We start from the raw sequence: 15,241 nt of genomic DNA on the forward strand, positions 1-15,241 counted from the left end.
AACAAGTGTGTTCAATTTTATACGATAGAAATTATTTCTAGGCATGGACAAACGTATCTTTTAAAAAAAAAATTAAGTTAAAAATTCGAAATTTAAAATTATGGAATGTTAAATGAAATAAAAGTTTAATAATAAATAAGTAATTTAGTTTTTTGATACGATGAACTAATTTCATTAGCATCCTTCTGGATTTGTAACGTTACGCAACCTAAGGCAGTCAGGAATCTGATCACTGACCCGTGAACCGAACAGAAAGGAAAATTTTCTTCTACAAAGAAAATACGATATAAATAACTCCATTGCCCTGCGCCTACATCGCCCTATGACAAAAGAGTTATCGGTGCGTTGAAAACAAAAATGGCAAGCTGATTTACGAGGCACGCGTATTAGCTATGTGATTCTGGGATTAGAAAAATTATTGATGTGTGAAAATGCTTATTTTAAGAGACGAATTGATATTTAAAAAAATTAAATATAAGTTATTTGAATGACTTCTTACAAGCCAGGTGATTAGGTGAAGGTCACTTTTTGCACTAATCAAGTTATATGTAACTATATATATATATGTATATACCTAACAACTGTATACAATTACACTCATATGGAAATAAACAAATAGCTTTTTTATAATTCATATAATATTTTATAAAGCGTAGTCTATTAAATTAAACTATTTATTCCTAGTTCATTAAAAACAAATCGAGGCAAGTCTCAAGCTCAAATATTACAAATAACGAAAAGATTATAAATTTTGCATAAATTATTTAAATTTAGATCACTGAAGCCATATTTACCGCAAATTAAAATCTCTTTGATACTAAATTTATGCACTTTAAATATAAGATTTATTTCGAAATTGTAAAGTGCATTAACCTTTTCATAACGGTACAATTATTCTAAATCTCCAAAATTGTTATTATAAAAATATGGTAAGTAGGATTTTATTGCAATTTCTGAGAAATTTCTTGTTAATTATAACGAATAAAAAAAACCTTAGCGTTTATTGTAAAGCTTAGATAATTCTAAAGCCGATTTGTTTCACAGGTTTATTAAACCATTTATCTTTGTTGGTAGTTTTCGTAGGTATTTTACTTGAATTATATCCGAATCACGATGTTATCTTGTAAATTCAATTAGTATTTTGCTAGAGGTGAAATAGGTCACCTTCATAAACAAATAGGGACTTAAGATCACGGTGTTGTGTTAATTTGTTAATGTCTTATGAATAAAAAAAAACACAAAAGACTATTGTGTTTGTAGTCTATATTATACGTAAGTTAAATTCTTAACAAAAAATTCACATCATTATTTTATAAATTGTTTTAGATCAACTATATTTATTATTCGTATATTTTCAGATTTTTGTAAGCAAGTGAAGCTAACAACGACTGTGATAAGCAACATTCTAGATTCCCTAGTTTATTAAGCTTTATATTTTCTCTAGCTATGTATTTTTTTAGCCATATTATCTGTTTAAAATATCATTCAGCAATTCACGGTTCGCTGAAAGTAGAATTAATATTGTCGAAATTTCTAAATAAATTTTACACCTAAATTAATTCTTACATGTCAGATACCGGCGTGGGCAAATAAGTTTAAGTATTCAATATTTAATCAATATAGATATACTATTGATAATACCTACTAAACTTGCAAGTGCAACTGAACTCGATGTTCAGTGAATAATCGTCTTCACTACCGGCATGGTTGGTATCCGGATGCACCAGATTTATACTTCCACACAAGTCCATACCCAGTGTGAACGGTATACCATCGCTGAGAAGTCTTCATGCAGCTTAGTGTACAAATACACGTATTCATAGTAGAATCCTCTTCATATACGCCCAATGTCCGCCTTGAGGGCGCGATTTATGGTGTGGAAACGTCATCGGTCCCGTGTTTATCTATAAATCATATGTTTGCTTAGCGTAGACGACTAAATTTCTCGGATGTATGCTTGGATTGTCTTTGTATTTATGGGCAGGGGTGTAATTGTTTGAGGAGTGCGATTGTTCGCTCGACGTTGTTTTGAATGCGATATGAAATCTTTTATGTTTGTTAATCATTTTATTGTTTAGGTACTAACAGCAACATGAGAACAGTCAACGTCAACACTGTGTAAATAAAATTATTTACACCTTTAAGTTTATTATTGTTTTCCCGTAGTATAACAGACATCAAATTTTCTTCTTACACTGAGACACACAATCCTTGTACTATTAAAGACTTATCAATAAAATGCAATACTAACATCAGAAAGTTATTAAAATTGTAACCAACCTTTAAAATGAAAACATACAAGCGCAACAAACTAAACGCACATTTCTAATTTATAAACGATAACAAGATGAACTGCTACACATTTAGCACATAGAAAACATAATTGCTCGGGCTAGAACTCGTGAATTTCCATTACAGCTCACGTTTACTTTCAACTAAGTCATAGCGGCTGTTATTGATGTAAAAAAGTACGATACAAATTTATGCTACAACATTGTTAGGTCTTATGTTAAACGTTTATATGAAGTTATAAAAAGTAGTTTACATGTAACTATTTCAATACTGGAATACTTAAGAAAACACCTACAGTACTAAGTTGAAATGACTTCTATAAAAATATTAGTTGGCCTGTTTTATGCGCGTGTAATTATCCGCATACCCACATGATACTTGAGAAAAAGGCGTTAATTAATAGAGGTTTTTGTATTTCTGTGTAAGACAAAATAATTTTACAGTGCAATTAATTTCGACCTGTAGACTATTTCATATTTATTAAAGGAACTTATTTATTCATGGAAATCTTTAAATATTTCACTAAAACTACATACTGACAGAGGTCTACGCTATTTAAAAAAAAAAAAGTTTACATTCGAAAATCGAACACAATACTAAATTTACTACTATTTCAAATCCTATTCATTAATATCCACAGGTAATTGAAAAAAAAAAGGTGAACAATAATCAAAAACATCCGGCAAAGAAACGACTTGGCTCCCGTAGGAGATGAAATTTACGACTCTCTTTGTCAACGATTATGCAACAGTAAAAACTAAGGAAGTCAGGTATGTTTACATCAATCGGAATTTGCATGAAGTTTGAAGCTTTCACTTTTATTGTCAGAATTAGAATAATAGGACCGTTTATAAACAGTCTTGAACCGACGCATAGTTTATGATGTTTCGAGTACTTATAATGTAACTCGGGTAGAACTCTTCTTTCGTCGTTTCAATCCAATCATTATAAAAATTAGGACGAGTTTTTTATTACGACGATAGTATAAGACGAAATTCTAATCATAGAAACGTAAGAATTACTTTTGGAAAATGTTTTGCTAATAGATTAATTTTGAGCACTTGTGTTAGTATAGATTTTAGAAAGTAATTCCAATTGAAAACGTCTGTAAAACCGCACGCCGAATCAAATAATTAATATTTCGTATCTGCTACGATTTTTTTTTGTAACGCTTATAGGTAGGATCGTAATAAAATCTTAAACAACATCCTTTCACGTGTCATATCAAAAAAGTTAAACCTCATTAACCGGTACATTTAGGAAGGTAACACTTTCGGATTTGAAGTTGCAAACGTACCTAATAGTAACTTAACTAGCAGCCTCTTGTCGCACACGTACAGTCGCGCCATCTCTACAAAATCGTACAAAAGAGTTGAATATTTTTGCGAGTCACCCCTATAACTTTAACACGAACCATTTGCACCCTCGCGCCACCCTTAGCGTACCTCAACGAGCTTTACGCTATTCTAACGCCATCTCTGGGATGGTGCATGAACTTCCAAAAAAGCATGTAGTTCACAGATTGTCCGCTACAGCAGCGCCACAGTCAGAGCTTTTGAATGAAATCGAATACTTCATGAGAAACATATTTTAAGGAGGAGAATATAGAGTTGTTTTTGCAGTGTTGAGATTGCGGTAACGTTGGACAGAGTATGCAAATTAACGTGCCATTACATGGTAATTTATTTGAAACGAATGACCACTTTGCGGTGTAGTGCATCGAGCACTGAACGTTTATATGGGGACCCTGACCTTATATCGTGTCAATTTATAGCTCGGAGCCGTTAACGCTCTTTTACGTAACAGCTGTTGTGTCTCGCGTGATGCCTTAGCACACTGACCTTGTTTATACGAACTTTCACCTGTTTCTTCATTTGTTTGGAAATTTTATAGTCTAGACTAGTCATAATTAGTCAACCTGGAAAGGCGATCAGATCTATTAACGACAATACTAATATAATTAATTATCTTCTTAATAACTTCATTAACAACTTGTTTAATTATTTCTATAGTTAATTAACGTTAATACATTTCGAAAATGTTAACATAAAAAAAAATTAAGTGATACGTTTTAAAAAAAAAACGGAGGTATTTATTTTCAAAGATCTTACGTTCTGGAACTTTGCTCATTAATTTAACGATTATATTTCGCTCGCATTGTACTTATATGGCGAGCTCTGATTGAGACAATCTTATTGAGTATACGAATGAAGACTTTACAGCTACACAGTATTTATGAGTTGGAACAATAAATTTGCAAGTGGCGAGATTTATGAGGACAGTGGCGGCTGCACACGCCCATATCTCGTTCTGATTGTGCTGAGAAAGAAATCGATTATAATGTTTCGTGTAATGAAATATTGGTATCTATATACATATACGCATATTACAAATACGTGTGTGTATTTATATACACGCAAGTGAGTGAAAATAATAATTTATATTCAAATTACATAAGTGTTCATTAGGCGCCAATAAAAACATTCGAGTTAATATGTAATGTAACATTACACTCGATAAATATTTTAATAAAATAAAACGAGTCACAGGCGTAATTGAAAAGATAAAAATCAGACAAATTATCCAATTACAATATTTTAAGCGTAATGACTATAAGAGCTGGCAGCTCGTTGCTATTAAATCATAATTCTTGGCCATGTGAATTTAACCCGATGTACGAACGCGCCAAAAGCGATGCCTTCCAAAGGTTACTTGGGAATGATATAAACATCGTAAGAAAATACGTCTTTTTTACGACAACTCACCTGTCAAGTACGTGTAGACGCGACGGCTTCTTAAATTGGACATCGTCGCTGATACGAATGAACGGTTTGTCAGAAGCGAACACTAATGACCCGTGGACGATCAATTAATAAGTCCACACGTCATCATCGACCTTATTATAATGCTGAGGATGATAAAAAATAATATTTGTACCGTTGACACGAACAATTAAAATAGCAAGAAAGGCCTTCCTCTAAGACAAAGAGGTTAAGATGAGAAACAATAGAGGTGCAAATGTTACTCGGATATTACAATAATGGTATCGATTATAATTTGCGTGCGATGTGGGGTGAGATAGGGGCGAGAGGCGACACGTAAGCGACAGGGTTCCCCAATCGGCGACGCGATCGGCGCTTGCGCAGGCCGCACAATGCTATCGTAGCTACGATCGCGGACATGCACTCTCGCGCCATTACGATTGGTTCCCCGACGCGCCTATGCGCCGGTGATTAGCTATTTTCAATATTGTTCCTTTAATTCTTCACGTAATTCTGTTAAAGGAACCACGCACGAAGCAAGCGATTCTGGAATTATCTCAAGCCTTCAACACGACAGCCTTTAGATAAGATAATCGAAAATGTTGCAAGCGAAAACATTTTCAATGGCAATATTATACTACAGAACTACTGCGACTTTGTTTTATTTATTTTATTATATTTCATCGTCTTTGTAATTATATATTGCATTCCAAGGATTTTTATTACATTTTTAATTAAATAAAATACAGTTTACAAGAATTATTACATTTGTAAATAAAACTTTTATAATTTAAGTATTTATCTATCATGACTTCATCCACAGGTCATCTGTAACCACTGTTGAAGTCTATTCCCATGGTTCCACTTAACATTCGCAAACCAAAGGTCGTAAAACGACATTTAACGCTCACTTCTCTTCGCTATAAAACTTATGCTACAAATACTGCAAGTTAATTTGAAATATCTAGTTACTTAGTATTCAAAATTGTTTAAACTATTTTAACTGTTAGTAAAATAATTTTGAACTTTGACTAATTGTCACACTTCATGCATCTTTAAAAATCGAAAACATTCTGTATTCAAATATATTTATTTTCTTTATTTTATGAATTGGTCACTGCAGACAAGAAACAGCATTGAACTTATATTTTGCGTTATTTCATAAACTATATTACTGAAAAAGAATATATCCGTTAAATTTATATATTTTTGTAAATTATATTTATATGAAAACGAACTGGTGGTAAAACATTTTTAATATCTTAAATTTAATATAGACAAAAATGCCTTATTCATTAACATTAATATAACACTAGCTTTAAATTAATACCTTGATAAATGTGAAGTGTTTTTAACGATGTGATAATTGATTCAATAGCTTTAGTAATTAGAATAATGTTTCATCAATAATTGTCCTGTTACTCTTTCGACAACCTTTCATTTTATCAATAACCTTTTACATATGTCATATATAAATATATATATATTAATATCGATAGTGATAATGAATAAGACGATTTCGATGTAAATTTTGTGTGTGCAGTATTTAATACATAAAATAGCTTCGATATTATTCTATTCTAGTGGTAATTATGTAGATAAAATATTCTATTTCCGTAAATACGCATTCCTAGTATATTTATTGGAAATCGTCTCGTATTGAATCTAGATATAATCTAGTATTCATGTAATAATCGCACGTAGTAAGATAACAAATAGAATTGCAAGGAGTAGAAAGTGCTTGGCACTCGCCTGATTTAGTAAAACTGTATCGGAGTTTCTTCTCGTAGCGTAAATTTCATTTTGTATTTGACAACAGCATCTTGTACATTGACTCGAGTAAAATTCGGTGAAAAATTTGAATTTATAAATTCGTAGTGTGTTTTGACCGAATATATTGAAACTATGATATGAGTATTTTTTTTATTAATATTTTGTTCTTTTTTTATGAAATAATATCCAATAATTGTAATATTCATGTAAAATAGTTGTAACGAAGAAGTTTTAATATGTCTCCTTGTAAATGTCGTACATACCTACATATATATGACATATTCATATAGATTTATAATTTTTTGGGATAAGGGCAGGAGGATGGTGATGAATATCCAATTCTACCTCCTATCTTTTTGAGCAGAAACATAGGAAGGTGTCAAATTTCAATTCATACAATTTAATGTTACATTTACATTTAAATGTGTACGATTATATGTTAAATTATATGATCTGTGATAACAAATAAATAATTAAGAACCAATAGAACAGGTAACGGATCACATGATCGTGACAGACAACGAAACCTATCCAAACTTCATAAGACTTAAGTACATACAATTTTAACATATTTACAATATAATTATTTACCGAACACAAGATTCTTATTCTTTTGAAAGTTTATCGAAATTTAAAATTTACATTTCATTTAATTCAGTAGAAGTTATATCAGTATAATAAAAGAAAAAAATTATAATGTCGTTATAGTTGATAGTCGTAAGTATTTTCATAAGTATTTTCTTCTACGTTCATTGCGAGTAGAGAAATACGTTCGGGAAACAAAGTTATAGAAGTTATATCACTTATATTCAGAGAACACCGCAACTTTATCGTGATTTTATTGTCATTGTCTCAACATTGCGATTTTATCAAAACGAATAACGTTAGTACGAAGTGACTGGCATATCGAATGTTTATCACGTCTCCTAATATATACAACATAAACACACAAAGAACTATACTATAATGTTTAAGTGAAAACACTTTTGTTTTCAATTGATTTATTTTATTATATTAATTTCAGTTGCCGATGCGAAGATAAATAAGAAACAATTATAATAACTAAAGCACAATGATTTTATTTTTATTTGAGCTAAAATACAGACATGTCTTGTTGTCTTTTCATTGTTCAAACATAAACCTTGTGCCTGATTATACTGTTTCACTAACACTAATAATAGATTTACAAGTATAGAAAAAAAGCATACTGGGTAAAGAATACTTATGTGGAATATATGGACATTAGATTATCAAATAAACGTTGCTAATCAGATCAGAGGATTGATCAGTAAGTAGCTACTTGCTCGGTGCATATTGCTCATGATGAGTATTCGTTATTGACAAACATTTTGGTTTAAAACCTTGGATGGAAGGTAAGCAGTTTTGATCAGAACTTAATATAAAATACCTCGAGAGGGATAAGGGTGATTTGAACAGTAAATGGTGGTATAACTAAATTTCCAGTCAATCAAACATTAGGATATAAGTATTTAACCTGTTCGAATAAATTGAAATTTTTCACAAGAAATTCTCAAAAAAAAAACAATTATATTTTTCTTTGTAATCAACTGTGCTAATTTTAATTATATATTCTATTAGCAATTTATTAAAAAAATCAAGATCAACATATTTTTATTGAAGACTATTCGAACTGTTTCAAAAATGTGTTCACAAGTCCACGAGTGTTTACGATGATCAGTTATTAATTTTGACAAAATTAAAAATCCAATGCTAATATAAATAAATACATGGAGCGCATTAGAAGCCTATAGCTAAACCGTTACGAGTGTCACGCATTACGAATATCAAGTTCGCCCTATCAACTTCTAACAAACAAGACAAGACAGCGAACACCTTTTACTATAATTGAACAAATGCCAATCAAATGCATCCGATGGAACAAATCCACGAGCGGTAAATCTAACCTTGGTAATAGACAACTAGTTAGACGTAAATAAAAAGAGTGCATTTCATTTGATACAATGTTTATTTTATAGCATAACACAAATAAACTTGTGTAGTATTTTTATGACTTGCCAAGTTTTATTAAGCTGATGAATTAAAGATTGTGTGTTTGTAATATCATGACATGACTAACTTCGGCGTTTCCTAAAAAAATCTGCTTAAATCAATGTTACTACATAATTCGAATAATTGTAATATTCATGTAAAAAAATTGTAACGAAGAAGTTTTAATACGTCTCCCTGTAAATGTCGTACATACCTACATATATATGACATATTCATATAGATTTATAACTTTTTGTTTACTCACAAAGCGATTACTTATGTTTTTTTGTGGATATGCCTTATAATAAATATGTTGTCGTGATTCGATACAAGTCCAAGACCATTTTATTATAGGTTGTGTTTGAGGGAATAAAGTAAAGAGATAAGCCAAGCTATATCCCGTTTAGGATAAAACAATCGTCGCAAACGGACTTTCAGTTTGTGACTTGTTGTTTCTTGTATCGCTCTTAAATGTTTACGAAGTTCCTCAAGCTTGAAAAACCTGACTTGAATTTCTAAACGTCTTATAGACCAAACGTTCTATTATTGTTAGTATTTTTTTATTATTAGAACCATTACCAGTAATATACATACATATATCATGACTTATAAATAACATTAAAATTAGGTACGTACATACGTACTTATTAAATGGGTGGGACTGTCTCAGGCGCTAGTGTCTTCAAATATACGATTTTAAAAGTGGCAAGTTAAATGGTGGGTCTCAAAATAAAAAAAAATATGTAATAAATTCTTTATAATGAGATACTGAAAGCAAATCTAGTTCGTTTTGATAGAAGGTTGGACTAGCCCTAAGTTAGCGAGATAAGTGACATTACCAGTGTCAATCTAACGCAAAAGCTCGAGCAAGGTGTTTAATGATGCAATAATTTGCATAGTGAGCCTGCGGTGAAAACTCACGCTATTCTCACGTCTGTCCACGCGAACCGTTTCCTTTTACAGTCGACGTTCTTGTTATACCATTTCATGCGATGAATAATTATAGAAATTTTGAATGTAAGTAAGGAACAAGGGTCGGTTGGAAAACATTTTGTTTGGTAAATACTAAAGATGTATTTAAATAAAACTCACCTTAAAACTGGATTACCGTTTTATAAATGAAAGCACCAAAACGCTCACCTGAAAAAAGAAAAGAAGCAGGTGTAACAAACGGTATACGATTGTCATAAAAATATGTAAACGAAATCATTAAGGCGAACAAATTGAAAAACGCGTGGAATCAATTAAGGGGCGCCTCAAACGTTCGGGTAGTCCCGAGCGTGCGGGCCGCTAAACCCCGGCGCACAATCTGACATTTATGAGTGCCATAAAAACGCTCAAGTAGTGACTTTTACTACTTGTTTAGTGAACATAAATGTCTTTGCCTTACCCGCGCTCAACGTCGTCCGTATTTAAAAGCGCACAGTTTCGTGCAGTTTTGCTCCTTTTGCCTCTTTTTATTTACTGTTACTGTACTGTTATGCAACTGTATAATGCTTTGGTTACTTTTCAGCAGCGATTTATGGATGTCGTCTTTTGTCTTTATTTTACCGCTGTGAGAACATGCTTGTTTTAGTTTGGCGATGTTTATAGAGCGTAATAAATCGAAAGACGTAAATTCGACTGCCACGAGCGGAGTCTCAGTAAATTGAGATAAAAATTTAAACTTAACATTTACGTCCTGTGTCAAATTTTACCAAAGTCATAAATCAAAGTCGACATACGACGACCACGTACCATCGGCTCCTGTGGCGGATGTTATCTTGATTGTGTTAACATCGACTATAAAATTAAGGCACTTACGTTTATTAATATTCAAGTGGTGTAATAATGGAGGAATATTTTTGTATTATTCAGTTGGTTTCTTTAAGGAAAGGTGGTTTTTATTGATATCGGACCGGAAATGGTCGATGTCCAGTTTAAATTGTAATCGTAATATGTTTTATCAGATGACACTTAATTTACATTGTTTACGACTTGAGTTTCTTTTTCAACAGATATATATTTTTTAATTCATTACACAGAACATTTTTATCTGATTTTTCATAAAATATTTTATTCGTTTTATTTAATTTCATTAATATTCAATTTCACCGCTCGCAATTAGCCTTATTAGATTTAGATCGCATTTTTATCATTACAATTTCTTACGTGGTATTTTTTACGATTACGAATCGGCTTATGGGATCAGTTGTAAATAAACAAGTCAAAAAGCTGACACAAACAATTGATTCAACAGGACTAATGAGCATGAATCACTTATTAGTAGGCTTAGGAGATTCATATAAGTTTCGTATTCATAGTCAGTACTAGTTTTACGGCGTTAGGTATCAAGTCTCGGGCCACCCGTGTGATATGACGGCTTATACCTGGTGCTATCAAACATACAGAGAATATAAATGCTCGGACGCACCAGGCGGTGAAACAATAGGAAATTTTGATTGCTTTTCGCCCTAAAACGCTATACTACCTAGGTCTTGAAGCGATATATGTTTAACGGATCGGCGCTGTGACTGGAAAGTTAAAAGGTGTTTTGTTATCATACCTTAAAATAGTCGGAGCTTCGTGATGTGGTGATTTAGTGTTGTTTAAATAACAGCTACCGTTATATTAGAGTGGAGGCATATCTACTATTGAAAAATATAGTTAACGCTATGAATTATTTAGTTAGTCATTAATATTCGTATTTGGTATATACAAAGGCATGTGATATAGTTTTTTATTGCTTAATTATTGTTTCTTTGATGATACAAATGCGATGATTCGTTCGATATTTAAAGTGTATTTTATAAATAACTAACTCTTTCTGTGTTCTCGACTAGATTGACTACGTGGTCTAAGTATCTAAAGCATTGCTAAGAGGTCACCTTAAAACAAGGCCTAAAATCGTAATCCTGCTTATTATGCTCTACGGGTCTTGTTTATTTCCCGCTCCAAAAGAAAGTCCTTCTGCATACCATAGTAATATATTCGCCCGTCAAACCATGCCTTGTTTTCGCTACAAATTAGACAATTAGGAGTCGGTATGTGACGCTATATCTATTAAATTAAAGCTGACTACACTCCGGTCACCTACAGCGACGATTTTTTAATCGTATGTATGCAACGTGCGAAACTCGGCGTCATTTCGCATATCAATGTGTCTGACAAATAATTGAGGGAAGGTTCGCGCGTGTCGATCACGAATAATTCGGAGGTGTGACCGGGGATTTTGAAATAATCCCAATGAAATATGAGTTATTTCGTGTGCGCTATGGCAATGTTACAAAAGTGTTTCGTAATTATGGACGATATTTATAGATTGTATAATATACGTGATTTAGATGACTTATGGTTAAAAGATATATATAGATAATGATCACACACATAATTCAGCAACTCGAAGTACCTACCTCCGTATAACTATCTAATAACTACGTATTAAGTTATGTCTAACTGCGCTATTTAAATGATCCTCATAGTCTTGATTTTTTATGTTTAAACAGCGATTTTTTAAGCATTTTTATTAAGACGGCAACATTAAAGGGAAAGTGTTTATTTATTCATGATTAATCTTACTTTACAACAGAAACACATTCAGTTGTTTATTATAAAAACTTCAATAACTTCATGCATCGTTAGATTTTTTTCACGCAACCACCCTTAAGGTTTTTTTTCAGATTCCTTTGTTTTTGTTTTATGATGTGTTACATAATTACCAATACGTAAAAATAAATGAACCGTATCTTCGTCAGTTAGTTACCGCAGTAACGAGATATAAAGGTTGATTATAATTTTATTATCCAGAGAACGTGATTAATGGAGCCTTCTCCAACTGTTTATATTTTATATTATACTGACTTGGGAAGGAATAATTCACACATATACTCCACTTCGTTAAAGTGTTCTAATTTCCGGTAGATATAAATTTATATACGAGTATTGTGGATTAATTCAAAGCATGAATGGATATACCAAATATAAAATAAAACAAAATTAGTCCATACAAATGCATCGACTTAAGCCATTTATGTTAATACATAATAGTTTTTCATATTTTTAGAATAAATATCGATTGTACGTCATCGTAGATTTAAAAAAATTAAAAAAGTTCCTTGTAATTGTGAAGTACTCATGAAATTATAATTTCACAGTTTTGAAAATAACCCTGCTAAATTTGAAGGTACTTTTGTCTATATCAATTGTGTATGGACACGATTATCATCAACAATTGAAGTGATTATAAAGACACATTTCTATATCGAAGTGGGTGATATGTTGTTTACGTAATCCTTCAACGTCCCAAATGAATTCTATTAAAAAGTGTTACAGTGTTTAAATTAGTCGTAAAGGTCTCATAACACATTAATAATGACTAATAATCGCAAAAAATATGTCATACTTAGTTACTTTATTAAGTATTAACCGACGCAGATGAAACAGACATAGCCCGGTCATAAAACTATCATTATTATAATTTAATGGCGTTATTAACATTCACATAGTTCCATAATATGATTATAGCAAACATTTTTTGTGCGATTATATACATCGACTTTGAGTGCTAACTACGTATTTTCTACCTATTCTACAAATAGATAACGCTTAAGAAAAATCTTTCGGTCGAAAAATATCTAAATAATATATACGTATTTAAATATCTCACGGAATTCTACGACGTCTAACCATCGATTGGTCGAAATTCAACCGTAATTTAAGAAGTCATAGAAATGAAAATATCATTGGCGATATAAACGTAAAATACAAATGATTTGTTTTATTAAAGTAGTTGAAGTAAAACATATTATGTATAAATTTTAGCTTTCTGTGCTCCATCTCTATGTAATCTTCAACTATGCCAATTCTCATACTCGTCCGTGCGTTCAATATGCTTTACATAGCTTCACATATTAATATGCAGATAAAAAAAAATTATATAGCAATAAAAATTTATTTTAATTTGACTCTAACGAAACAAAATTATGAAGGGATAATTGATACGTTTCATGATATTTTTAATCTGTCCAGCGATTACATTAGACCAGCGGGTTGTCTAGTGTTAAAATCCTAAAGAAAATTACGTTGCAACAATAAATCTAACACAAATATATAAAAATATTTGTTGTTAAACAGCAGAGTGATAACACGATTTCTAAAGGAGGACTTCATTATAATATATTTAAAACGACTCTCAAATTATAATTGTGTATAACTAGCTCTCTCTACCTCTGCTTTACTATCTCCTTCCCTGGGACTCAAACTATCTCCATCCCAGATTTCATCTAAATCGATTCAGCGGTTTAATCAAAAAGAATTAACAGACAGAGTTACTTTCGCATTTATAATATTAGTAGGGATAAAGATAAGTTACATATGAAAATGACAAACTGATTTATAAATCATTCAAATGTAATTTTTAAATTAAATCACGAAACTAAAATTAAGTTTTTTTTAGCTTATTTTGAAATCGATTCTCAATGACAGAAGACCATAGCGATGACAAAATGAATAAATACATCACTTCGCATCAAGAGAAGACTATAAGTTTGTTTTCTTTAGTATATAAAGAATATATATATTTCTGCTTTAACGTCGTCACCAAAATCTGTTTTCAACGTTAATTACTCAGAACTGAAATTATTAATTTCAGTTGGCCATCATTCGGCGTTACGCATGCAGATTGGTATGCTAACGAATGATTAAATATGTATATCCCAATTCTACGGATACTAGGATAATCAAATAATGTTTAATTCATAATAATATTTAATTACAAAATGTTAGTATTCTTTATTGTACATCAACACAATACTTTTGATACTTTGAATGTTGACTAGACGCAAGTTTAATCTGATAAAAAAATTGTTCAAAAAGTAACCAAGTTTCACTAAACATATATATGTATATTTTTATTTGTTCCAATTGGTAATTAAATTAGTCTCAATATATATTATCCGCTAACTTCACCTGATGTAACGTGTTGTCCTAAACCAATAGGTATGTATTTGTATGATAATCTATTGTTGTATATTAAAGGATTATATGGATTATAATGTTTTAATGTAACAATGGAAACTTTGTTGGCTTATGTAAGACATTATTGGTATCAAATGTTTGTGTAGTTTACTATGCTGTATGTTTTCCCGAAAATAAAATAAAAATAAGTAAAATAAAATATTGAATTCATTTAGAAATGTTTAGCGTGTATAAAATATTATCGTCGTATATTTGCAAAATAACACTGTTTAATTACATATACTTACTTTTAATTTTAAAAATTAGTAAGATCATTATTAGGAATAGTTTAAAAACCTTGTGTGGTTTAAATTCTGATATTGTTGATTACATTTAAGTTAAGATAATATAATGTTTGTAAAAATAATAGAGAGCAAATTATATATAAATGTTAATGATATCAGATCGTC

General features: G+C 31.1%; 1 protein-coding gene across 2 annotated transcripts in view; it reads right to left on the reverse strand.

The window, feature by feature from the left end:
• LOC113392927 (homeotic protein antennapedia-like) overlaps window positions 1-15,241 on the reverse strand; it is a 164,688-nt gene that overhangs the window by 88,409 nt on the left and 61,038 nt on the right. Inside the window, exon 2 of one of the 2 annotated variants that reach the window (XM_064216546.1) lies at window positions 9,930-9,977. The exons of the other annotated variant lie outside the window; for it this stretch is intronic. The gene's annotated coding sequence lies outside the window, so the exon portion shown is untranslated. The remainder of the gene's footprint in view (window positions 1-9,929; window positions 9,978-15,241) is intronic. 2 annotated transcript variants of the gene reach the window in all.

This window comes from Vanessa tameamea, chromosome 12, assembly GCF_037043105.1.
Source record: "Vanessa tameamea isolate UH-Manoa-2023 chromosome 12, ilVanTame1 primary haplotype, whole genome shotgun sequence".
Taxonomy (NCBI): Eukaryota; Metazoa; Arthropoda; class Insecta; order Lepidoptera; family Nymphalidae; genus Vanessa; species Vanessa tameamea.